This window comes from Ictidomys tridecemlineatus, chromosome 10 (genome assembly GCF_052094955.1).
Source record: "Ictidomys tridecemlineatus isolate mIctTri1 chromosome 10, mIctTri1.hap1, whole genome shotgun sequence".
NCBI classification, from domain to species: domain Eukaryota; kingdom Metazoa; phylum Chordata; class Mammalia; order Rodentia; family Sciuridae; genus Ictidomys; species Ictidomys tridecemlineatus.
Genome location: NC_135486.1, coordinates 85,499,213 through 85,526,790, shown reverse-complemented (window position 1 = coordinate 85,526,790; position 27,578 = coordinate 85,499,213). Strand labels below are relative to the sequence as shown.

Here is a 27,578-nt window from a genome sequence, read left to right as displayed (position 1 = left end):
AGATGCTTAAGGAATCAATCCTACAGGAAGTCACGACATCCATTTGTCTAATACAGTGGAGGGAAGATATCAAGCCAATCAGGAAGCTACTCTTCAACCCAAAAGGGGCTGACCAGAACCCCTCTTATATTCTCAGGGAAATCAGAGGCCGTTCATCTGAGGGGGCACAAGGAAACAGAAGAGTCGCTGCCTTTTCTAGAAGAGAGGTAGGCAGCAGATATTTCCTAATAAAATTTTAAGAGAAAGCAAAGTCCCATTAATAAGACTTTTTTGGCTTACTGCTTAAATTAAACTTGAAAATGTGAAAAAGTGAAGATAAAGATGAGTCTCTGGCTTGTAATATAACAAAATAATTTAGCACAGATCAAAACCTGAGTGGGATGCATAGAAGAGAACCAGAAAAACAAAATACAATCCAGAATAATTTACACCTGGCTAGCACAGACAACTGACCTGCTCTGTGCTAGGTATGGTTTGGGGAAGAAAGGGTAACAAATAAATATCCGTGCACCCCAACAGCATATCGCTTTCACAAATGGCATTTTTATCTGGGTGCAACTCCAAATTCTCCAAGCATGAATGATAGCTCTTTAATGGCAAAGTGGTAAGCTAGTTTTGCAGTTGATGGTTTCTCTGTAAGTTACAACATACAGCAATTCATGCTCCTAAATGTCACTTGTGTTAAAAAGCTAATAAAAAAAACTGGAGGAGAATATGCATAAAGCAAAACAGCTTTTGTTCTAAATTAAAGGGATCATGGATGATTTTCTTCTCTGTACGTTTGTCGAACATTCCTTAATACCATTATATTTTATTTATAAAATAAACACATACCAAAAAAGGGCACATAGAAGTATCATCTTCTAAAATATAATAAAAGCATTAATAAAAACTTTTTTTAGGACTTGCATTTTTTTGGAATTAATTCCAGTATCTATCAAAATTAAAAACTTTTAAGTAAGCAGTGTGGATAGAAACGCCATGTGCCTCACAAGAGGGCCTTAGAATTCGATCCTCCTGATTACCAGGTGGCCCTTTCTACTGTTTGCTTTAATAACTTGTTGCCTATTTTTCTACAAAGCAAATGAACATTTTTTTCACTCATGTTATTTATAAAAAATCTTTTACCTGAAATTTTCATATTCTTCTGCTTGTCGTTTCCAAGGACAGTTCTGGATATCTGTGATGATCTGAAGGTAATCATCTTCTTTTTGTCTAAAAGTTAAATCAATGTAATTAGAAAATAAAGATCTCACATTGTGCTTTCCTAGAGGACACTTTTATAAAATCTACCCATTGTAGCCCTCCTCTACATCTTTTCTGGAATAAACTAGAAATAATTAAATACTAGACTCACTTAGAAACATTAGAATCATACAACTTACAAATAATTATTATGTTGGTTTAGGAATATATAAATTGCACATCTTGTAAACCAAGTCTAGTTTTAAAAACTGTGGTAGCACAATTTGCACAGGTGTCTTATGGTCATTTCAAAATGGCTTTAAACTCATAGACAAATAAATATATACTTTATAGATTTTTCTCAATAATATGTAATCATTGTTTTTCAGATTCTAAGTTGATAATTGACCTTGGGATATATAGCTAAAACTTTCCCAAAACAACCATATTAAATTTTAACTTTGAATAGCACATAAAAAACATATTAGGCTAAGGGAGGAGACATATATATTGTTATAAAAATCTATAGACACAGGTTGAGCATGGTGGCACACACCTGTAATCCCAGTGGCTCAGGAGGCTGAGACAGGAGGATGGAGGGTTCAAAGTCAGCCTCAGCAAAAGCCAGGCACTAAGCAGCTCAGTGCTGGGGATGTGACTCAGTGGTCAAGTGCCACTGAGTTCAATACCCAGAACTTCCCCCCAACACACACACACACACACACACAAAAAAAAAAAAAAAAAAAACTATAGGCACAGTTCTACAGTTTAAAAGCACAGGACAGGATGTCAGTTTGCAACAGAGCTCCCTCTATCTGAAGTATTAATTCCAAAGCACAGAATAGTGCTTAGTCCTTAAAGGTGCTCATGTGAATGAATAAATCCTTAAGTTTTCTTTCAATTAGTCTTTAGTCATTAGTTGCTAACTATTAGAAACCAAGGCTTCATGACAAGATGGAGAATATGTTGGTGAGCAGGTAGGGAAGGAAAAGATAGCTTTGTCTGAAAAATTCCTTCCTTGCACAAACAAATAAAACAGTGTTTCTCCAAAGTTTATTTCTAAAATAAAATATTTCTCTTATAGTTAGGAAATGCAGTTGACCAAGCAACTCCTTTGTCCCTGAAATTTACCTTTCTCTTGGATTTCTTTTCTTTCAAGGATACTACCAATATGAATAATATATTCTGGTGAACATTGCCTGTCCCCCATGGAGAATGATAGGGACACTTTGCAAGCAACTGTTAAACCCCCCAAAACAAACACATATTCAGCAATCTACCAAAGTTTCCTCAAGTCTGGCTCTTCCAGAAAAGCATAATACTATGACTTCTCCTGTGCCTGGAGAAATCTTGTCTACTACCAAGGCATAGCTTCAAGTCTTTTGGTAATATTGATAAGTCTAAAATCAAAGCACTATGTGTACGAGGGTCCATGATCAAAGGAACAAAAATGATTGTACTAACAACAACAACAACAAAAAACTAAAACACAATTAAAGGGAGGAACCAAATATAAATATCTAACTAAGTTAACAAAAATTGCAATTGTATTTTATGTCATCAAGATAAAGCATAACATGAAAAGTAAAATAAGTGGAAAGCAATCATCTTACCATAGCAATAAATGTGCAAAAGTTTCAAATTTTGTTTAAATGTAATTTATTAAATGAAAAGAAATCAAATTTCTTATAATGTATGGCTAAGACAATAAGATTAATGAACTTGAAGAGTTAATAAGAGAAACTAATGAAAATTAAAAACAAAAAAGAATGAATAAAAAATGGAAAATCAGTCAGCTGTTATACAATTTGAAATGCCTAATATAAGTGTAATTATAATCCTAGAAAAAGAGAGAAAACAAAGAAAATATTTTTTAAAATTATGGTGGAATTTTTTCCCCAAAATTCAATGAAAACTATAAATTCGGAGATCTAAGAAGCCCAACACACCCAAAGAACAATAAATACAAACAACAACAATAAAACAAAGAGTAATAAAATTTTTCAAGCCAGTGATAAAGAGAAGATCTTAAAAGTAATTAGTGTAAAAATATATTCAGTATAAAGAAGCAAAGATAGGAATAACAATGGACATCTTGTTGAAAACAATGCAAACTGGAAGGCAGTAGAACAACAGCATTACAGACTGGGATTTAGGGGAAACTGTCATTCTAGAATTCTTTATTGAGGAAATCTCTTTAAAATGAAGGTAAAGGGGCTGGGGCTGTAGCTCAGTGGTAGAGCCCTTGTCCTTCACATTGAGGCACTGGGTTAGATCTATATAAAAAATAAAGCCCCACATAAAAATAAAGATTATGTTCATTTATAACTAAAACGATATTTTTAAAAAAAAAATGAAGATAAAATAAAGGCTTTGTCAGATATACAAAAGCCAAAATAATTCACAACCAGCAGACCTGCAGTACAAGCAATGTTAAAGGGAGTTCTTTAGACATAAGAGAAATAAAACCAGATTGATATCTGGATAAACAAAGAGTAATAAAGAGCACTGAGAATAAATTATGGAAACATGCATTAAAACTTTTCCTTCTTTTTCCAAGGCTCTTTAAAAGGTAATTGACAAGCTGGGCATGGTGACACACACCTGTAACCCCAGCTGCTCTGGAGGAGGCTGAAGCAGGAGGATCGTGAATTTAAAGCCAGCCTCAGCAAAAGCAAGGTACTAAACAACTCAGTGAGAGCCTGTTTCTAAATAAATACAAAAAAAAGGGCTGTCCCTGGATTGAATCCCTGGTACCCTCCCCCCAAAAAGATAATTGACAGTTTAAAGTAAAAATAATAATAACAACAACAACAACAAATTGGGGGTTATAGTATATATAAAAATACATGATGTCTAGAACAGAGGTCAGAAGACAGAGGATGAGAAGGAATAGAGGGAGTATAAATCACTTGAAAGCAGATTGGAAGAAGAAAATAATATATATTTTATCTAAAGTAACCAGAAAAAAAAACTAAAACTAAAACCATAAAAATGTAATAACAAAAATACTCTATCCAAAGGAAAGCAGAAAAAGGAGAAGAAAGGAATAATAGGCAAACAGAAAACAAATATCAAGATGGTAGATTTAAACCCAACCAAATGAATAACGACATCAAATGTAAATGATGTACACATACTAATTAAAAAGACAGAGATATTAGACTACCAATTGTATGTTGCCTAAAAGAAACTGGCTTCATATAAATAAATAAGTTAGAAGCAAAAAGATGGGAAAGAATGTCCTATAGAAGAATTAATTAAACAAAGTTGGAGTGGCTATATTTATAGTAGATTTTGATCAAGGAATATTGCCATTGAAAATAATATCCCTGAGCAAGAAATATTACCATGAGAAAATAGGACAAGATCAGAAATCAATAAATAATTAAGAATCAATTAAGTCAATAGCTGGTTCATTGAAAATACCAATAAAATTGATAAACCTACTGCTACATTGATCAAGAAAAAAATAAAAGGTACAATGGCCAATGTCAGAAATAAAAGAGGATGCAGTGTAACAGTCCTATATACATAACCATGATATAATAACTTTATGTCAAAAAATGTCATTGACTTAAATGCAATCAACATACTTATTGAAAGAAGCAAACTATAAAGCTCACTCACATATATTGGTAAAATGAATATATGAAGAGACCCATAACTACTATAAAATTGTAATTAAAATTCTTCTCACAAAGAAAACACCAGGCTCAAATGACTTCACTGGAGAATTTTATGAAACATTTAAGGAATATTTATACCAAGTCTACACAAACTCTTCTAGAAAATTGACAGGGTGAGGGAACTTCTCAACAGTGCTATCCTGATACTAAACCCAGAAAAAAAGACATTAAAGGGAAGAAAAACTACAGACAAATATCCCTTACATACATCGATGCAAAATTTCCCAGCAAAATGTTTTTTAATCAAATCCAATAATATAAAAAATTATATATATATATAATTACAATGTTATTAGAATGTTGATATTTTAATTGACACATTAGAGTATCAATGCAATTTACTATATAATATAACAACAAAGAAAAATGACCTAACCCAACAAGAAATATGCCAAAAACTCCTAGAAAATTCAACATAGAAAGGAATTTTCACAACTTAACAAAGGGCATTCTACAGAAGAATTTACAGCTAAAAACACACTTCATGGTAAAAGGCATACTGTTTTCTCTTTAAGATAAGGAACACCAAAGGATTCCACTCTCATCATCTCTATTATACATTGTACTGGAAATCCAATCAAGGCAATAAGACAAGAAAAAGAAATATATCTATCCACACCAAAAAACAAGAAGCCAGTTGTGTTTATTCAGAGATGACATGATTATCTAAAGAATCTACAAAAAAAGCTATAGGAACAAATAATAATTTAGCAAATTTGCAGTATAGAAAGTCAATGCACTAAGGCAATTGTGCACTAGCAAGAAGTAACTAACATTTCCATTTATAACATGAAAATATAAAATACATAGACCAAAATGTACATGGCCTATATACTGAAAAGTATAAAATATTGATAAAAGAAATCAAAGAATTAAACTAGTGGAGCCATATCTCATGTTCACTAGTCAGAAGACTTGAGATTATCAATTTTCCCTAAATATATCTATAGATTTGGTGCAATTTAAATAAAAACTTTAGCAGTACTTTTTTTAGATATTAAGAAGATGATTCTAAAATTCTTATGGAAATTGAAATGCTTAAGAATAGCTGACAGAAAATCAACATCAAAGTTGGAAGAGTTATACTACCTAATTTGAGGTTTTACTATAGCACTATAATAACAGTGTCTTAAAATCAATTATCAAAAGAATAGAAATCTATAAATAAAGCTGTTGAACAAGGTAACTCAGTGGGAAAAATAAACTTTTTAACTAGGATTTCTGGAGAACCTGGATAATTATATGAAAAACAACAGTAAACCCTCAACTCTGACCCCACCCTACTTGCTAATATTAACCTTAAGTGTATCACTGGCCTAAGTTAAGAGTTATAGCTAGAAAAGCTCTAGCAGAAAACAAGACAAACACATATCGACATTGGATTTATATGTATTGTGTACATAGTGTAAAAATAAAATAAGAAATTTATAAAATAAATTCTTATAAAATAAGAAATTCATAAATCAAACATCAAGATTAAGAGATTAATTTTAAAACACTGTAAAGAAAATGAAAATAGGGGCTGGGATTGTGGCTCAGTGGTAGGGTACTTGCCTAGCATCTGTGAGGCACTGGGTTTAATTCTCAAAACCACATATAAATAAATGAATAAAATAAAGATCCATCAATGTCTAAAAAAATTAAACAAAAAAGAAAATGAAAATACATGTCTATAAAAGGAAGAAAATACTTTCATAACACATACATGATGAGGAACTTGTACCAAGAATATATAAAGAAATCTTACAATTCAATGATAAAGCAAACAACTTAGTTAAAAATAATGAGAAACATTTGAATTGACATCTAACCAAATATGATGGGTGGTAAAACCATGAAAAATTGATCAACCACATTAGTTACTAGGGAAATGTAAATTAAAATCATGATATTATACAAGGACACATCCACTAGAATGGGCTACAATAGAAAACAATAGATCACATCATTTGGCATAGGAATAGGGCATCTAGGACTCTCATACTTCTGATGAGAATGCAAAATATACAATTAGTTTAGAAAGTTATCTGGAAGTTCCTTTAAAAATTGCTGTTCTACTCCTAGTTTATTTAATACCCAGGAGAAACAAAAACATATGCCAACACAAAGACTTAAACACTAATATTGAAAACAGCTTCATTTCTAACAGCCCCACACTGAAAACAATACAAATGTCCATAAGGAAGTGAATGGATCAGCAAACCATGGTGTCTATATAGCAGTGGAATAATGATGTTATTGAACTACTGATACCTGAAAAGACATAGATTGATCTCAAAATAATTATGCTGATTGAAAAAAGACAGAAAAAAAGAACACACAATGCAGATTGCAACCAGAAAATGAGAACTAGTCCAGAGTAACAAAGCAAAGAAGGGGATATTGGGTGTGAGGCTTGCATGTGGACAGGAGGAGGCAGTGGAGGAGAGAAATGGATTACAAAAGAACACCAGAAAACTTTTATGGGTGATAGACACGTTCATTCGTTTAACTGTAGCAATGGTGCATATATATGTCAAGACCCATCAAATTGTATATTTAACTAAGATAATAACCTCTGTCTGCTCAACCATAATTCAAATATCTAAAATTTGAAATTCTAGTAACTATGAACCTGGAGTATATTTAAACTGGGGTTCCCTGGATAACACAGTTGCTATTTCCTATGAGCTCTCATAGTCTCATGACCAGTACTTCTACAACAGTCTTTCTTACATTGAATTTAATTGTGAGTTTACATGTTGATTTCCCACTCTGTCCCCTTCGGTTCAGGACTTGAAAGACACCATTTCTAGTCTAGCACAATTCTAAAACATGTTGATTATCTTTGTTAACCTAGGAAAGGCATGTTTAAATAAAAATAGAAAATATAATGAGACCACCAACCTCTGAACAAGCTCAAAGCAACATTCCTTGTTCCATGGATTATGGCTTCTACTTATTAACTTTCCCTATTGCTGACTTCCACTGACTTGTCTTATTTACCAATCACCCTGCATTAACACCTAGCCGTCCTTTGTGTATTGCCTGAGAATTCTCATATTATGGCTTAATAGCTAGTTAGTGTCTGTGTCAGTCCAATAATCCAACTGATTCTTCCTAATTTATTGGCACTAAAGAGGGCATGCATATGTGTATCTTCTGTTACTTTTACCAATTTTCTCACCAGTAACCCTTAAATTGACCACACTCATCTTCCTCTTTGAGCCCCTGCAGTAGTAATCTAGAAATAGAGAAAGGGTTTATCTTGCTATGTAGTAGCAACACAAAAACCTCTGCAACTTGAAAGAGAGAAAACAATTCATCCCTATCTCTTTGGCTGAATCTTGGATTTGAGCATAATCTGCTTTCTCAATCCTCTTTGTTGGGATGGGGGAGGGGCAGCCTTTCCTCCCTTTCTCTGGGATCTCTCCTTGGTGTGCTAGAGCTGGTTCAAAGGAGCTTGTGGGAGCTGACTGTTAAATTTTGGGGAATATTGTAAGCAGGTTGTTAAACCACTGGTAACTTGAAATTGGCCAAGATGGCTGACAACTGTTACCTTGGGAAATTAGACATGATTTTATTTCCACCAAGATTTTATGCAAATGCTCTTGAGTTTTTATATTTTGGCTAATGTGAAAAGCAGAGTTTGTGCCATTTTGAAATCATTCTTGCCTGAATACCAACTTAGTCTGGAACAGTAAAATTGCCATACTTTTCCAATTAGAATAAAGGTGCATTGTGAAGTATGCATAGTCTTTAAAGCAATTTGTTTTAGTGGCATACATTCCTCAGTAAATTGTAGTTGGCTCCAATTTAACTCAATATTAAAAGATGTCAATCACAATGTATCTAATTTTACTGGTGAAGTAGCTGTAGAAAATGGCTCTTGACCTTTAGCCACTGATATTTAAAACCAAGTGAACACATTATAGCAGACACAATATTAGAAGGAAAAAAAATATTTCTGGCCAATTTACAACTGGAAGACAATACTCAAACTACTTAGTCTCTGAGATTGCTGTGTTCAAAGACTTTTTTTCCTTTTTTGAGGTGGGTATTGAGGGTTGAACCAAGGCACTCAACCACTGAGCCACGTCCCCACCCTTTTTTATTTTTTATTTTGAGATAATGTCTCACTAAGTTGCTGAGGCTGGCCTTGAACTTATCGATCTTCCTGCCTCAGCCTCCCCAGCTGCTGGAAATACAGGTGTGCAGTACCACACCTGGCTCAAAAACTCTTTGTAGTTTCAATCCACTAATGAAGCATTATCTCCTGATACAATAAAAGGAAAGAATGTGGACTAGAAAAGGGAGTTTTCTTTTTATAAATCCTTATTCTTTTCTACTGAAAAATAAATCCCCTATTTTAGAAAACTACGTTTGCCACAGTACATCACGATTATAAGCAGGGAGCATGGATGTATTAGAAAATCATACAGGTAGCAGGAAATGCTACCTGTATGCTACAAGTGTGGGTCAATTAATGGGATAAATGTGTCTCTTCAAAAGCCTCCTGTTAAGTAGAATACTCCAAATCACAGCTCACTGTCTGCACATTTACATTTACTGTGGGTTTTCAGTTTACAAAGCACAAACCCTACCCTAAAATCTTGAAAGGCAGTTCCATTTAGGATATTACTTCTATTTTTGTGGATGACAAACTAAAAGTTCTGGGAAGGTAAACAGCTTGCTCAACATTACACTGTAAGTAGATGAGCTAAGAATTAAACTCCTGTCTTCTGATTCAGAGCCTGGCTCTCTCTCCAATATATCATGCTGCATCTCATCTATTTTCATAATGAAACTGAAAATTAATCCCATCAGAAAAATTTTCTGGTCCCAAGATACACAATAAATCACACTAAATAATGCAGCAAGTTATTTTCTAAAGAATAAATAATGCCTATTTAAATCATTATTAATAATACTCAAAATGAGACTCAAATTATGAATAACATTCTAAATTACACTAAATAAATATCAGAGTAAGTGTTTACATAATTTTTCAGAAACGTCTCTATGAAGATAAAGACCCACATATGTGACTAATTTTATCTCAATTCAGATATAAATAGGGCTTTTTAAATACTCTAATCTATAGTTATTTAATTGAAGCATTAAATATTTATTGGGTAGTTATTATGTGCCTGGATGTTATCTTGGGGACTTTCATTTATTATGCCCATTCAAACAGCTGACACACTGATTTAGTTTCCTATAACATCTCTTCATGGTGTAAGCCAAACTCTTCTGCCCATTGAAATAAATGGGGACAACCCAGGAATACAAAGCCAGCAGGATTCTGCATGATCCTCTGTGTAGATCAAAAAGTCTTTTGCAGCTGCTACCACACCTCTTGAAGAAACCCAGCTCCACATGAGAACAAATTCTGCAAATGAATATAATGCTACAAGATTTTCAATCAATATGACCATCTATCATTTCCACTGGGTGACACTTTTTAAAGGAAGGGCTGACGAGTGTACAAAAGCTAAGCAAAGCGACCTGAGGGGAGCCGAGCCATCACGCTGACATCTCATCCCTTCGTGGTACATGATTTCGATATATATGGGTTTTCAACTCTGCATGATAGTAACTTGTGATCAGAATGCTGCGAGTATTGTCATTGGACTTGGGAGAAAGGGATCACAGACTTTTACCCTCTTCATAACTTTAAATGTCCCTCAAAGTTAAATATTACAATGCAGCTTCACAGACTAACTCCTAAGGAGACCAATGTATTTCTTCACAACCCCAGTGAAATCTCTAATGTGCCATACTGCATTGTTCAAAAAGTCAGGCATTGATTTTCCAAAAAAATAAAAATAAATAAGAATAAGAATACTTTCTCTGTTCTATAAAATTAAATTCAGGGGTATTGGTATTGATTATATAAGACACACGCTAAGAAATGCTCCAGGCAGTGACTAACCTTAGCCAACCAACAGTAACTAGTGTATCTTTTTATAAAGGACGGGAGTGGTGTGGGAAAGGCTACACAGATTGGTGAAGTACATTATGTGGAGCTAGTGACAAGATGGAGTGGGAGAGGGTGTCATTCCCGCCTCCCTCAATGGACAGGGACTGTGGGGTATGATAGAAGATGCAGTCAGCCCTAACTCCAGTCCACAGAATGATCCAGGGGGACAGATACTCCAAACTCCTCCCACCTTCTACTCTCCAGCCAGTGATTCTCACAGGCTGACCTTAACCAGAAGACAAAGAGCAAGTAATTAGTCCAAAGAAATCTACCCCAGGAGCAAGAGAGAAAAAAGTAGACTGGGCATCTGGAGGGGTAGCAAAGAATATATATGACAAATGGAAACTTATTGGTGGTGTTATTTCTTGGTATTACTTTGGGGTAATTGAATTTTACTTCAATGGACTAGTTGGATACAAGCAGTACCTCCCAGCAAAACACAAAATATAATTTTCAGTGTCTGTGAGCTCCTTCTCCACAAACATCTGCAACATGCAAACATATTGCCTGGCCACAGTGAATGAATAAACAAAGAATGAACTGTTATTTAAGATTTTCATATTTCTTCTTGTAATGACCAAGATCATATTTTTGAAGATGAAAAAATGATGACCTACTTTTCAAGTTTATAGGAAAAAAATCTCCAGGCATATTGGAGAATATTTGTAGAAGAGAGTAACAACACAGTGATATTATTAGTCAATTTTTACAAATATTTTATATATTGCAAACAATCGCAGAGAACCAATAAAGTTAATATTACTCCATCCATCACTTGAATTATTTTATATAGTTAGAGTAAATCACAATATAGTGAAAGAGATGGCATGGATAAAACAGCTAGTAAGATTGATTGATTGATTCTTGCAGTGCTGGGGATCAAACATATGGCCTTGAACATGGTAGGCAAGCACTCTGCCACTCTAGTACATCCTCAGACCCTATTTTGAAGCCACATATACAAGGCTCTTAGCCCAGTGCCTCTCAAATTCTTCTGATTCACAGAGGCAGAGTCCATTCTTTCTTCCTGTTTCCTTAGCATCCCTGTATATTTATTACATACACCTATAGCACTTATTCTTTTATTTTCATGAATTTATTGAATAAGCATTTATTGGACATCTGCCTATATATGAAATACTGTTATGGGCACCAATAATATGGTTCACTAAATATAAAAATCCATTTTCTTGCCAGGTGTGGTGGCGCATGCCTGTAATCCCAGTGGTTCAGGAGGCTGAGGCAGGAGGATCTCGAGCTGAAAGCCAGCCTCAGCAACTTAGCAAGGCTCTAGTCAACTCAGTGAGGCCCTATCTCTAAATAAAAATACAAAATATGGTTGGGGATGTGGCTCAGTGGTTGAGTGCCCCTGAGTTCAATACCTGGTACAAAAAAAAATCCATTCTCTCATAAAGTTTATATTGTAGTAGTCAATGATGACAGTAAATGAAGACAATACATAAATTAATAGTAGGTTGAAGTAATAGATATTTTATGTGTTGAATAATATGAAGAAAATCAAGCATGGCAATGGGGTAAAAAGGAGGTAGAAACAGCATTGCAATTTATTTAGGGTGGCCAGGGTTAAGGGGTACTAACTGAGCACAGATTTTTGTATGCCAGTTTTGGCTGCATGTATTTTAGAGCTATCATTAGGTGCGTATTTATTTGTAATCGAGAAGTGTTTCTGATAGGTCAATTCTTCAGTCATTCTAAAAATCTCCCTTTATCTCTAAACATATTTTTGTTTTAAAAGTCTATTTTATCTAATGTTGGTGTGGCCACTCCAACTTCCATGGGGTTGCTATCCACATGTTATATCTTCTTCTATCCTTTTTCCTTCAATCTATTGCATTTTATAGTATTACGTGTGTCTTCTGTAGACAGCATAATGTTAAATGTCTTTTAATCTAGTCTGAAAATCCCAGTCTTTAGATTGGGTTATTTAATCCCATTCAAATTTAGTATTGTTATTTTTTTTCTTTTTCCACATTTTTTTCAAATTGGAGCACTATAGTTGTGTGTAATGATGGGGTCTGTTGTCACATATTTGTGCATGCACACAATACAACAGTACAGCACAATACAACGATATCATTTTGCCTACAACACTTTCCAGCTTCCCTCTCCCTCCTTCCTCTCACCCCACCCTTCCTCTACTGATCTCCCTTTGATTTCCATGGGATCCGCCCCCGACCTTTATTTTCCTTTTTCCTTTCTATCTTCCACATATGAGTGTTCTTATTGGTGTAGTTAGATTCATATCTATTTTACTTTTTTGTCTGCTATGTTTCATGTCTTTTATCTTTCCTATTTTTCCCCCTTACAACTTTCTTTTGCCTGAGTGAATCTTTCTGATCTAACATAGCATTCTAATGTCTTTAGTAATTTTTAACTGTTTTAAGTGTTTGCTATATGATTTACTATATACAACTTCACAACAGAATCAGCTTCATAGTTATATTATCTCAATGGCAGTGATACATAGAAACATGCTTCTTGGGTAAGAGTTTCAACCATGCCTACTTTGAAAAAGCTCCCCAGTGAATGAGACCTACTCCTGGTTAAGAACTGAGCACACCTCTCCCTACACAGACACCATAGTGCCTGCTATATATTTTCTGACACTAAAATTTAGTATATGACCGGAATACAAAAGGTTTCAGATATTAATAATGAACTATGACAACCATTAGCCACCAGCCATGACCCTACCAAGAGCAGCCACATGATCTTCCAAATTGCAATTAGGGTAAACACTATGCAAGATAATGCTTATGAAAATATAGCCACATTATAGAAACTTAAAAAAAATAAGCTAACAAAATTGAGAAACGTGTAGTATTTTGGAGATGGATCATTCTGAGTAGCTTCACCATATAAAATCAAATGCCTTTCTCTTTTTAAATAATTGACCTATAAGTGAGCTCTCATTATGAGTGGTACCGCAGAGCTATGAAAAGAGGAGGTCACAAAGTCAAATACTGCTTGGGACTGAAGGATCAGCCACCACACTGCTCACTCCCATGACTGACCACAGTTCCTTGTCATGTGGACCACTGTAAGTGGCGTGGCACCTAGTTATGACCACAGCAAACAATCCTAGAGACAGCAAATCAGATTCTTGTATGACTTAGCCTTGAAAGTCACACATCCTTAGTTCTGCAATATCAGAACTCTGAGTGGCAGGGACTTCAGAACTATGAAAGATGACCTTTGGGACCATCTTGGAGGTCTGGCTAACCACAAATAGTAAATAAATGATAACTTTAACATTGCCTGGTATACTTGAAGATTTTGGAAACAGTTACAGAGCAGCTTTCTTTTCTATGTACCACCTTCTAAAACTGAAAATAATTCCAATGATTTCTCATGACTATAAGTAAGTGTGGTTATTTTTATTGTCATAATCTTTCCATTAAAGAGTTCTTTCAAAGACCAGTTATTTAAGGAAGCATGAGGAAGCCTTCTGATGTAAATATGTAATCAACTTTGGAGTCTAACTATGAAGCTGATATTTCAATTTTCTTCTAAAAGAAAATTCAATTTTATTTCCAAGAAAAAAAAATGATTAAAGTAAAATCTTACACTATTTCAATCTCCAGCACTGTAAAATTTATAGTAAGTAACCTCTGATCAACTATTAAGGAATTGGGATTAGGATTCTGCCGGTTGTTCTTCAATATCAACAGACATACACATACACACACACACATACACACACACACACACATACACACACACACACACACACACACACACACCCAAGAAAAAAAATTTTTTCATTTTTTACCCTTCAGGTTACCTGACTTGGAACAAGTCATAATCTTTAAACTAAGGCAATTAGATGTCTTTGAAAATATAAAATCCATACACATTCACAGTAAAAACAAAAAAATATATATACAGATTACAAGAATTGAATAACTATTCCTTTGGGTTCTCATGTACTCTTTAAGGTAAAGATGACTGCTAAATGACTTTTTAACAAATTTAGCGTGACTTTTGTTTGGTGTAAATGCAAAAAGATTTCAGAAACTGCTATAATGGTCTCCACACTAGCTCATGTGCCTCCCAAATTAAAATTTTATATCAGCAAACACAGCCCTGATTTGATTACCAAGAGAAATCTAAGATGTGAAGAATCCTCCACGTTGGTAGATGGGCTATTTGGTGTTCACTTCTTATTTTCTGGCCTGTTTCTGTCCACTAATTTTTTTTTTTTAAGCAAGGGGTGCTAAATTTTGGAGCATTTAAAAGCTGACCAGAAAAGACAAGTTAAAAGGTCAGAGGTAAGCAGACAGACAAAAGTATGTAAATATATCACTTTAAAAAGCCTTAATTAAGGCTCAGTGCATTGAAAGCTGAAGAGAATCAAGCCATCTCTCATTTTAGGCCCCCAAAGATCTTTTCTTTGACCAAAAATCCTTCTTCCTGGCAGACAACTTGAAATATAGGAACACTTGCTTTGTTAGCAGGCTGTCAAGTGATATGCTCACACTCAGGCTTTTTGAAGTCTGATCTGCCATAATTTACGCCTCTTCTTTCTGTGCAGTAATTCGGGTCATGTTGTTCTCTCCAGGATAATGAAGAATAAAGAATATTTAGGGCCCGTCTTCAACTCACTTCACGTTTCACCCTACATCACAGCACCTTCCCACCAGCCTCTATACACCACGCCATGAAAACAACTGCTCTCAGAAAATTCTACCGTTTTCAGTCATTTAAAATGTAACTGCATGAAAGCAGCTCATCAAATTTATATATCACCAGGGAGCCTGTGGTTCAAGCCACACCTAGGCAGTGCAAGGCCAGTGTTCCAAATCTTCATTCTGAGTGTGGTTTACCCCCACAAAAGCTATCTGAATTCAAGTGGGCCTTTTCATGCCTTAGCAACTTTGCATAAAGTGGCTTACCCTCTGTTCTGGAGAAGACCTCTGAATCTTTTCACTAGAGACATTATTTAAATTGCTCAAGGTTTCAAAAGATATACTGGGTTGCTGTTGTTAAAAAAAAAAAAAAACTCCTTCTTTGGATGATCAGAATGATCCTGCTATTTAATATATACATGTCTGACTGCCCACCACTCATTGGTGCTCCTTCTCTATTGCATAAAGTTGTTTCTAAAAGTAGCTGCCCAGCTAAGCACCACACTCCCCAAAACCAACCTCATGTAAACTCCACTCACATGCTACTGGCCAAAACCAGTCACATGAGCCCAACATCTAGATGGACCAGACCTAGCCCACAGAATGTGGGTGGTGACTAAGTTATTTAATTCCCCTCCAAGCTGTGTGGAGGATAGGCTTTCATGTTATCTTCCCTTTGCCACAAGTCTGGGCACCACTTGTTGAAGATGGCTGCACTGGAACAGCTTCAAGAGGAGCCAGAACCCCTAAGTCAGAGTATGGGGGAAGAACCACCTAAGAAGAATTGCTAGATCAAGAAGGATACTGAACCCTGGGTAGCAGAAAAACATTTGTGTTAAGACATTACATTTTGCGAGGTTTTGCTAGAGTAGTTCACCTACTCTGACTAAATGGTAAAATCTAAACAGATGCAACTGTACATTTGCTTGAGAGCTCAGATTCTTAGAATAATAATGGCAGAGGGCCACCAGGCCAAGAAGGCTCAGCATAGTTTGGACCTTAAACTGCCCCCCAAAAGGCCCATGTGTTAAAGAGCTGTTCCAGCTTGACATGATTGAGAGGTGGGAAATTCTTAAGGAGTGGGATCTAGTGTAAAGTTTTAGGTCATTGGGGACATGCCCTCATAGAGGACTGTGGGAACCAGGTCTCTGCTCTTCTGTATTGCGGTCATGAGTGGAGTGGCTTTGTTCCACATGCTCCCCCTGTGATATGCTGTACCCCCACCAGAGGTCTAAATTATAATGTGTCTGTTCAACTATGGCCAGGAACTTCCAAAACTGTGAGCCAAAATAAATCTCATTTTTTTTTTACAAGTTGATTTATCTCAGGAATTTGTTACAGTAATGGAAAGCTGATCAACACAGCAAGAGAGGCAGAAAAACCCAAGAAGGGGAATTGAGTTCATTTCCTGGGTCAGCATCTCTGAAGTGTCTGCTCTTAAAAAAATCACTTCATTTTTCTGAAGCAATAAGGAATAAGATAGACAGCTTGAACATCCATAGAGCCATTTTTTTTAAAAAAAAAGTCATAAGCAATAAAAATTGCAAACAATAAGTTTGCCATACTGAAAAATGAGCAAACTAGCAATGATAAGATGGCTACATAGCACTCTTAATACAGTGTAATATTTCATCTGGGAGATAACCTAGTGAAAAGAATTGCAATGACAAAAACCCATAGAAATATCCAGCTTTTAGGGGAAAAGGAGAAGGTAAAAAAAAAAAATCAGAAAACAGAAACAAAGTAAGAGAAGGAGTCAAAGAAGGTAAAACTGATTTCCAAAAGGAGTTGAAGGTTGTGGATTTATACATAGTTTTTAACACCTAGAAGTTAGAGATGGCACAGAAAATGTTTTGATGACCTAAGAAATTCATTCATTCCTTTGTTCATTCAACACGTTTCCTGAGCAACTAATTGGTGCTCAGGCCCATGATGAGCACCAGGGATAGAACGGTGAATGAGACAGTGTTCTTTCTATCTTGGAGCTCGCTGTCCTAAAAAGAGAATAAATAATCACAATCCATAACATCATATCGCACTGGATGTCCTAATGGCAGAAGCTTAATTTTCTTTTATTCAAAAATGCACCAAGACTAGCAGAGGAAAGAAAAAAAAAACATTTCCCTCCCACTATAACTGTCTTTCTAAATTCTATTTTAGCAACCTGAAAGGGACAAATTGGCTGAAGAAAGAGAAAATTCTAAGTCTTTACCAGACCGTGACAAAAATAGGGCTAAATAATTATTTCTAAGAAAATGAAATTACTTTTTTATCACCATCCACTGAATGGCTTTCCCAATTGTCCCCTGTAAGTCCATAATGGCGCTCGTTGCAGAACGCACCATTCCTGACAATAGACGATACAACTGAAAAAAAATTAGTCTCCTGTGTGCAAAATAACACTTTCACAACAATGGGCAATTCAAGCCTGCTCTCTCTAGACCTTTGCCGCAAAGAATACCAGCGAGGGCTAATTATATGAGCTAGCTGAAAATTGTGTGCATAATGGAAAGGCAACCCCCTAAAGAGTAGCTGAGAAAAGGTCTTCCCATCAAATTCAAAACAACGGGGAAAAGAAAAACCCAAAGAGCAAACAGGACAGCATGTGCCTGGTCATTCTCATTAGCATACTGCCCTTAGCTGCTGCTCTTGATGCACACAAAGGAGTGGTAAATTCCCTGCCTTGAAAAAGAGGCCATCCGTGATAAGAGAAGTCACCCCGAGGATGACTCAGTGCTTTGCCACATGGGCACACGTGGATCATTCTAACGTTGAAGACCATTGTCACTTTGTGGAGCAAACATGGTTCATGTCAATGAAAGAAATGAACAGAATCAAAGGCAAGTGTCAGGCTGATGTGCACGCTGGGCAAGCACTGACCGGGGGTCCACAGGGGTATGCTGGAGCAAACCCCAACTCTTCCCAGTTGTACTTTTCAAGCCTCCTTCACATCACATCTGATGGGTGAAAGGTAGTGCAAGATATTTGGGAGAAGAGTCACTTAGGAAAAGTTTGACTGGGTCCTGTAACACCCACACACCCAACAAACAACAGGTCCAATACAATCAAAACAGACATAAAGCACCATCCACAAAGCATGAGCTGCAGACAGTCTATAGGAACCCGGAGTCTGGGCAGGATCCACAGCCAGCTCAAACCATGGAATTTTTTTTTTTTTATTTTAGATTTATAAGACAGTAGAGTGTTTTTTGACATATTATACTTACATGGAGTACAATCCATTTCAATTAGGATCCCATTCTTGTAGTTATACATGATTTGGAGTTACACTGGTCGTGTGTTTGTGTATGAACATAGGAAAGTTATGTCTTTCCTATTTCCATCCCCATTCCCTTCCCTTTATTCCCATTTGTCTAATCCAATGAACTTCTCTTTTTCTCCTCCCTACCTTCCCTTCAGCCTTTGGTTTGGGGGATTGGCTTATTTCACTTAGCATGATGGTCTCCAGTTTCATCCATTTACCGGCATATGCCATAATTTCATTCTTCTTTGTGGCTGAGTAATAGTCTACTGTGTATATGTACCATGTTTTCTTTATCCATTCATTTGTCAAAGGGCACTAGAATCCTTCAAACTGTCAAATTTAAGAAGGCCTTAATGAAGGGACTGTTCCCAAAGGTTTTGGGCAGGATGAAGGACTATTAATAACTAATCCCTAAATTGGAGAGAGAGAAAAAAAGAGAATGAAAGTAAGGGGCAATAAGAGAACAGGAGAGGGAGAAAGAGATTGAATAAAAGTCGTGACCTTTTTTTTCCCATAACTTCATCGAGGATATGGTTAACCTGCAATAATGACAGCAGGAGAGAGCTGTTTTACCTTCTCACCTCTCTCTAATCTCTTTCTCATGAACCAACTTGGTCAAATCCAAAGATAAAATGATGTCAAAAGAGCCCAGATTGGAGCTGGGGTTGTGTCTCAGAGACAGCATGTGTGAAGCACTGGGTTTGATTCTCAGCACCCGATATAAATAAATAAAAAAAGGCCCATTGACAAATAAAAAAATATTTTAAAAAAAGAGCCCAGAGCATACCGATGAAGTCCACTTAGGCCAACGTTTCTGGGCAGAGACAAAGACTAACCCACAGGGAAGCAGGGTAGGGCATTCGGTGGGGTTAACGGAAGGGACTCGTCACAATGGGTTCTTTTATCAAGCTTAGAGCTCATACAAAAATGCTAACAGGTCTCCCCTTCCATAATAAATGGAGCCAATTTACAGGACTGTATTGTTGAACTGCACTAATTCAGCTCAGAGCTCAAACCTAGAATGAAGCATTTTAATAAATGCAAGAGTCTAGGTAGTCAAGAGGTTCAGACAGAGAGGGACACCAAGGGTGGCCATTCCTGTCCTGTCTTCCCACACTGGGCCTGACCCAGAACAGTAGGTGGTATCTCTGAGTGAGGTTCAGGGTATTCTTCACACAGCAGAATTTAAATTATGAAACACCTGTTTCTTGTACCCAAGGAGTTTCATAGCCCATGTGCCATTCTCCAAGGGCACCTGCCTCCTGGGTCACAGGTTCCATTTACTATAAAGGTTACCTTAGCCAAAGGTCAGGCTTCTAAGGACAGTTGAAGAATAAGGCGTCTTCCTTCAGGCAAATGTTCTAAATCTACTTTCCTAGAGTTTCCGTTGAAAAGCAGGTTAGATGAGGTTACTTACTTTGGTTTCATTTCCTCTGGTATCAGCCTCCCATATCCCCAGGGAAGGAAGTGAACAGATTACAGGGGACTGCTTCAACTCCTTCCTCCCACAAGCACTAAAGCACTATTTTTTAAATTAGAAAAGGAAGTGTGTGTGTGTGTGTGTGTGTGTGTGTGTGTGTGTGTGTGTGTGTGAAGAGAGAGAGAGAGAAATATGGAGGAGGAAGGACCCCTGGATGATGAAATCAACGATACCTTTTAGCTAAACAAGCTTCTAAATTTGTCAAACAAGCATACAGCAAACTGAAGCTCAGGTTACTTTTTTCAACCATTTACTGGCAAATTAAAGGCATAACCACACGCCCAGCACCAAATGCACATCCATTGTCCAACATTGTTAGACCCTGCTCTTTCCAGTTACCATCAAAACACAGCAGATTCTCAAGCCCACAGTGGCTCTCCCTATGTGTGAAGCAAGGAGCTGGATTCATTTGCCCTCAGGTTGAAGAAGATACAGTGGGCTCTCTCATGCAGATTGTAAACCAAAGCAGGGAAGTCGGGGAGGGCTGTGGCTGGGGATGTACCACTAACCTGAAATTGTAACCAAAATTCATACAAGGAGGCATTTTTCTAGGATAGCGTCCAGGATGAATATCATATTTTAAAAAGGGTTGGGTGCCTTTAAAAACACTACACAGTATTTCTTATTTAGTGAAGATTTAGGGACAGATAAGTTGAGGTCCATCTCCAGGGTGTGACCCAGCTCTGGGCCATTTGGTCCCTGGTCCATCCTTGTCACCAACAGGAGCTACTCAGAGCCCAATGTCAAGCCTGAACATGAACAGAGTCTTATTTTCTAAATGATTTCAGAGATGTTTAGGGACACATATTTAAAATTAAATTAAATATGTGAAAAGTAGAACTTACCTTTTCGTTCTGTTAAATAAAGAATTGAGGTCAGATTGCAGATTTTTGCATTTCTCTGTCAGTTGGAGTGACTTCTCATCCAGATATGTGCTGTTTCATGAAAGAGATTAAAAGAAAAGATTGATTTAAAATGAAAGTGTATAAGATATTGTTAGACAAAATCAGATTTAATTGATAAAGGGCATCCAAATGAAGTCTGACTTTCATTCCATTATTGAATTTCTCCAGGGAAAAGGAAATTGATATTTTCACCTCTGAGGAGTCTAAATTAAAAAAAAAAAAAAAAAGAAAAGAAAACAGTTTACACTATGAAGTAAAGCTGCAAAAAAAAAAACTTTGTTGAAGATGTCATATTTCCAGGTTTTCATATTTTGAGGTTAATATTTATAATGAACAGGTTACTACTGAACAGATTTAATTACCACCTATGTAAATAGTGTTTTTATTTTAAAAAGATGTTGTCTCAGGTAGGAAGCATGCAGATCCAAGAGAGTAATAGTTCTTGACTAAAGAGCATGGGTAAAGCTAACCTTATAGCTGTGACATAGGACCTGGTGCTCTTACTTTTTGAACTTGGAAAATTAAGGTAGAACAAAACCAAACCCAAAAGCAAACTAAGGACATGGGTTTTGGAGCCTTGGACACAGTGAGGCGCTTGGACATGGGCATGTCATTTAACTGCCCCAAGAATAGGCTTCTGCATCTCTAGTGCAAAGATAATGGTCCTCACTTCATAGTGTTATCACCATGATGTATACATCCCACACAAAGCATTGTAAAGCACCTGACACCAGGCCTCGGACAAGCAGGAGCTCAGAAAACACAGTATCACTTTCTTTAGATGTTAAAAATATGCACACAACTATGAGTTACTGTTAATGCCTTTACTGAGTTATACTGAAATAACGTCTTAAGCATCTACTATGAGCCGGGGGTCTAGGGTTCGGATGCTTAGGACACAGAGGTGGGGGAAAACAGATATGGTCCCTTTTCCTAGTGGAGCCTGCGGTTTGATTGAGGAGAAAGGTATTTATTAAACAAATAACCAAACAAATGAATATAGGAATATCAGATGTGATTAGTAAAGTTGAAACAGAGTGGGTGGTGTGGAACAGAGGAACATGGAGACTTATTCATTATTCACACTGAGGGGTCAGAGGATGCCTCTGACAGGGTGTCATTGGGATGGAAATTCCAAGGACGATCCAAATGAGCTAGGTGAAATTTGAGAAGTCGGTGGAAGTGGTGAGAATGTTTCAGAGGCAAAAGCATATGCAAAAGGAAAAGCCTAGAATGTTTGGGGAAAGGAAAGAAGGACATTGAGACTAAAGGAGAAAGAGCTATGGAATGTTTGGAAAGATAAGCTAGGGCCAGACCCTGTAGGCCTAGGAAACTAAATTGAAGAGCTTAGAATTTATCCTAATAACAAAAGGGGAGCAATGGAATTTTTTTTTTTTTTTGGACAGGGAAGTGGTGTGACTTAATGTATATTTTAAAAGATTTACTGTGACTACTTTGCAGAGAAATGAGTGGTAATAGGACTGGAAGGGAAATGGAAAAGTTAAGAAGTTAGGGCAGGATTTCAGGAGAATGGTGATGGCAGTGAGCCTTCCTACTCAGGATAGAGTAATGCTTTTCTATAATGTAATAACAAACAACACCAATCTCTCAGTTGCTTTGTAAAGCAAAGGGTTTTTTCCTCTCTCATAAAATGCTCACTGCATGTATGGGTAGCCTTGGGGGCTGCTGTGTCCCATGCACTTAGAGATTGTGATGGTTAATTTTTTGTGCACTTGATTGGATTCAGGAGTGTCCAGATAGTTGGTTAAACATGGTTTCTGAGTGTCCCTAGAGAGTATTTCTGGAATAAATTAGCATTTGAGTTGGTAGCCTGAGTAAAGAGCATCCACCTTCACCAATGCAGGTGGGCATCACCCCAGTCCATTGAGAGCCAGAATAGAACAAGAGAAAAGGAAGGATAAATTCACTCTCTTTTCTGGAGCTGGGACATTCAACTTCTCTTGTCCTCCAATATCAGTGCTTCTGGTTCTCAGGCTGTGAGATCTAGACTGGGACTTATGCCAGATGATTCTTGGGTCTTTGGAGCCAGAATGGAATTTCCACCAAATTGTTCATAGGGATTTGGCCTGAACTACACCATCAGCCTTCCAGGGTCTCTGACTTGCATACAGCTCATCATGGAACTTCTTTGCCTCCATAATCAGAGCCAATTCTTCATCATAAATCATTCTATATAGCTATATGTGTCCTATTGGCTCTAGCACATGGACTCAAATTATTTCAGTCTTGCTATATCTTTGTTTTAACAATATGCTTCAATAATTGCTGTGGAAGGACAAAGTACTAGAAGGTCTGACCCTGCATCTGAATGTTTGGGCCCAGAGGTAAGATGTATCATTGGCCAGAACTAATGCCCCATATGATGGCAAGGTGAGAAACAGAAAAAAGCAATTATTCTGTGTGCCCAGAAAAGAAAACCTGATAGGGGTGTGCACTGGAGACTGCACCACACCTGTGTTCATCAGAAAGAAGAGAAGTAGACAAACTTGAGATCTATTCTGGAGGTAAGACAGGCAAGATCTCATAGTATATTGCACATGGGAGGTGAAGGAGAGAAAGGTATAAAGATATAAACAAGACAGGTTCATAATTAATTCTCCAATATTTCTCAGAAATGTTTTCTAAAAGTACTGGGTCAGTGTACATATGGGCTCACAAAATCCCTCTTAATCCTGTTATGATTTCTTTCCCTACCACTTTCTTTCCCTCTCTCTCTCTCCTTCTGACTATATGCCTCACCTTTTGTGCTTTCTGGATATATTATAATACTTTCCAAGGATTTGTTTATTTCTAATTTGCTCTATGTTTTATTCAGGCAGCATCATTAATGAAGTGAATTACCAAGCTAGCAGTGCTTTGAATTATGATGGCTTTGTAATATTAAATTGTGAAGCTGTGACAACCAGCTTCACAATGTAATTGTGTCTCCCATATCTTTCCTTAAATTGGAGAGTATCTTTCTTAATAAAAACTCAAAATAGGTTTTCCCAACTTAAAAAAAAAAAAAAACGGAGAGGATACATGGAAAGCAAATAAGAGTACCTGGGGTAAACGTGGAGATGACAGGATGCAGTCATGGGGAGAAGACAACTCCCTCGGTGGGGCCAGCCTTGCATCTGGGTTCCACTCTGACCTTATTAGCCTTTCAGCTTAATGGTTGCCTTTTTAAAATTCCTCCTCCGTAAAGCAGAGATTAAATAGGAGGTGTGTAAAAAAACAACTGACATACAGAAATCGATCAAAAAATTTTGTGTTCTCATTCTTCTAAATTCATTATCGTGTTCTTCCCTTGAGTCAATCATTGTTAGTACCCCTGAGTTTGGAAACTGCTCATATCTATAGGAAGTCATTTTATAATGTGAGGAACACACAGGGAAGCCCTTTATAGTTTATTTGCTTTCTGTGCCTCTCTTGTCTCCTTTTCTTTCCAAATCTTCAGAGTTTTCTTCCTTTTCATCTGAAGTCATTCAAACGTGCTCAAGAAAAAGAAAACAAGAAACCTACTCAGTTCTGAGCTGGGAAAAGACAGGACCTGTGGGCGGATGGATGCCATTTGAGAGGTTGGCACACACTGCAGAGGAAGACATTAGGGTAAATTCCCTTTAATTTCTGTTTGGGGAATGTCTCTCAGTCAAATCAAAGGCCACAGAAAGAAGTTGATTGACATGAAAGTAGGAACTCCAAAGACTCAGAATCAGAGTTGTACAGAGGTTGCCACAGGACAAGAGTGGGCTGATCAGTAAACCCAGGAGGGTTACCAGAGACCAGGTCAGAATGGCCCATCCAAAAGGGCTGGACATCAGAAAGAACTCTGTAATGGTTACTTTGAATTGTCAACTTGATTGGATTAAGAGATGCCAAGGACTGAGAAGCTTATGTGTGTGTCAATGAGGATATGTTTAGGAATGATTGGCATGTGGGATAGCCAATTAAAATGGAGACCCTTCCAAAATGTGGGCAGCACTGTCCAAAAGGATGATGGCTTGAATGGAATAAAAGTTGGAAGAAGAAAGAAGGAAGCGGCAGCAGATGCAAGCTCCATTCTTCTTGAACGGGTTCTGGATTGCTGGTACAATCATCTGAGGATATCACACTCTAGCTTTTTCACTCTTCCAAAGCTGACTCTAACAGTGATTCTCCAGAAGCCTTTGGTCTTGAGCTAGGGTAGCACCATTGATCCCTCTTGTTTGGGGGCTTCAGCCTCTTGGACTATGCAGCTACTGGTTCGTCCAGCTCTCCAGCCCACAGACAGCCATTGTGGACTACCCAGCTTCTAGTCACATAAGCCAACCTAAGAAGCCCCCTTTTTATGACTATACTTCCTGTGGATTCTGTTCCTCTAAAGAATGCTGACTAAACAAACTCGAAAGAGTCTAAGATGCTTTCACAGAGGTGGAGCCCATCACAGACTGCTGCCAGAAAGCTCTTTTCAGATAGAAGTCCAAGATATGAATGGAGATGGATCCTCTTCACCTCCCCCTGCTTAAACTAGCTCAAGTCAGTGGTCTGAGCAGTTGAGTGCTGGGAGAGAAACTAGAACAGGACTCAGGAGTGCTACCAGGTACACTCTAACCAACCAAAACCCTGGGACTGTACGAAGTAGGCTGAAAGTAAGACATTTTTCTTTTCTTTTAAATTTTCTGCTTCATTCCAATTTTCTGGTTAAAAAAAAAAAACCTTCTTAAAACTTGCCAAATTAGGTAAGCCAGAGAAAAATATCAGCTCATATATGCACTGCCAAATCCTACAGTGAGAGTACCTCTCAAAAGGACAGGTCATGGAAGGGACAGTGGTCCTCCTGCTGGAGATATTCTAGGTAGATAGAGCAGGTTAGCACCTGAAGCCTCGCAGAGCATCTATAACTGTTCGATCGTTGCTTCCATAGTTGTTCCACTATGGGATCCTGATCTCTGCCACGTGTCACTGTGCAAACTTCCCTGCCTGCCCATGTGTAGCATTCCCTGCATCTTACTGAACTCTCAACCCCCAGTCCATTGACATCCTCTCACATCCACCTTGCAAATATGCAGTCATGGTACAAGATGGCTGCTGGCATAAAATATTTCCATGCCTGACCCTGACAGCTCCTAGGAAAATATCAGACAGTTGGATGGGCTGGTGTCTTGATAAAAGGTGTCCAAATTGTTAGGCCTTTTGTTTACATTAAACAATGATTCCAAATCCCAGTTCTCTCAATGGCTACCCGATACATTCATAGTCCTACTGCGTTTGCCCATTCTCTGCTCTCCCAACTTCTCATTTAATCATACTTCTTGTTTCAGAGAAACATGACGCTTCTGGCTGTGAATGAATCTTCAGCAGTCAGTCATCCTGAAATTCCATCTCAGAGAAAGAAGTGTCTCCCCTGGCAAATAAGGATAATCTACCTGCCACCCATCCTCTGTCTGCACGGAGGTCAGGCCCTTCTCTGAACTGGACCTTTATCCTTTCCCTACCCATGTCTTCTTCTTCTGCTCAATTTTCTACCATTTCAAAATCCAAGGCAAGATAATTCCATAATGGCTTTGCTCATGTGTTGAAAGCATGATCCCCAATGCAGCAAGGGTCAGAAGTAGGGCTTTTAAGCCATGATTAGGGCTCTGACCTCATCAGTAGAGTAATCTATTTATTGGATTAATTCACTGAAAGCTGAATGGTAGTGCATGATGACTACAGCCATGTAGAGCATGGATGGAGGAAGTAGGTCACTGGGGGCATGCCCTTGGAAACTATATCTTGTCCCTGGCTCACTCGCGCTTGAGCTCACGCTCTCCCCCCTTGTTCCCTCTTCTTCTCCCTCTCTCTCCCCTCCCCACCTCTCTCTCTCTCTCTCTCTCTCTCTCTCTCTCTCTCTCTCTCTCTCTCTCTCTCCTTCCAGGTTGCCACAACCTAAGTAGCTTTTTCCTCTGCAAGCTCTTCCACTATTATGTTCTGCCTTATCTCAGGCCCAGAGTAATGGAGTTGGCTGGCCATGGACTGAGACCTCTGAAACTGTGAGCCCCAAATAAACGTTTTCCTTTTCTAAATGGTTCTTATCAAGTATTTTGGTCCCAGTGACAAAAAGCTGATTAACACAAATTCACTCTGCTAATCTATCTCCTGCCTTCCCTCTCATTCACAATGCAACCTACCTCTTTTTCCTTCATTTCTATCCTCAATGCCCCAAGGTGAGTGTCTCTGGTGCCTGTTTGATCATGTCATTTCCCTTCCCCAAGGCCCCCCACAGTCCCCATCACTCTTGCAACCATGCTCTCCATTCCTTAGTAGGACAGGCAAAGCCATCCACCATCTGTCCCCTGACTGAGTTCACTGACAGTTTTCTAACCATTAAATGGTACAAATTCCTCTTTGCCCATTCCCTGCAAGTCTTATATTATGGATTCTGACTTCTTTTATTATTTAATTATAGAATTTATTTGTTT

The 27,578-nt window shown here is 37.5% G+C and overlaps 1 protein-coding gene across 1 annotated transcript in view; it reads right to left on the bottom strand.

Annotated features, from left to right (window-relative positions):
* Positions 1-27,578, bottom strand: part of St8sia6 (ST8 alpha-N-acetyl-neuraminide alpha-2,8-sialyltransferase 6) — a 129,633-nt gene that overhangs the window by 42,915 nt on the left and 59,140 nt on the right. The window contains exons 3-4 of the mRNA XM_021726680.3: positions 21,076-21,165; positions 1,129-1,215 (exon numbers count right to left, since the gene is read on the bottom strand). The gene's annotated coding sequence lies outside the window, so the exon portion shown is untranslated. The remainder of the gene's footprint in view (positions 1-1,128; positions 1,216-21,075; positions 21,166-27,578) is intronic.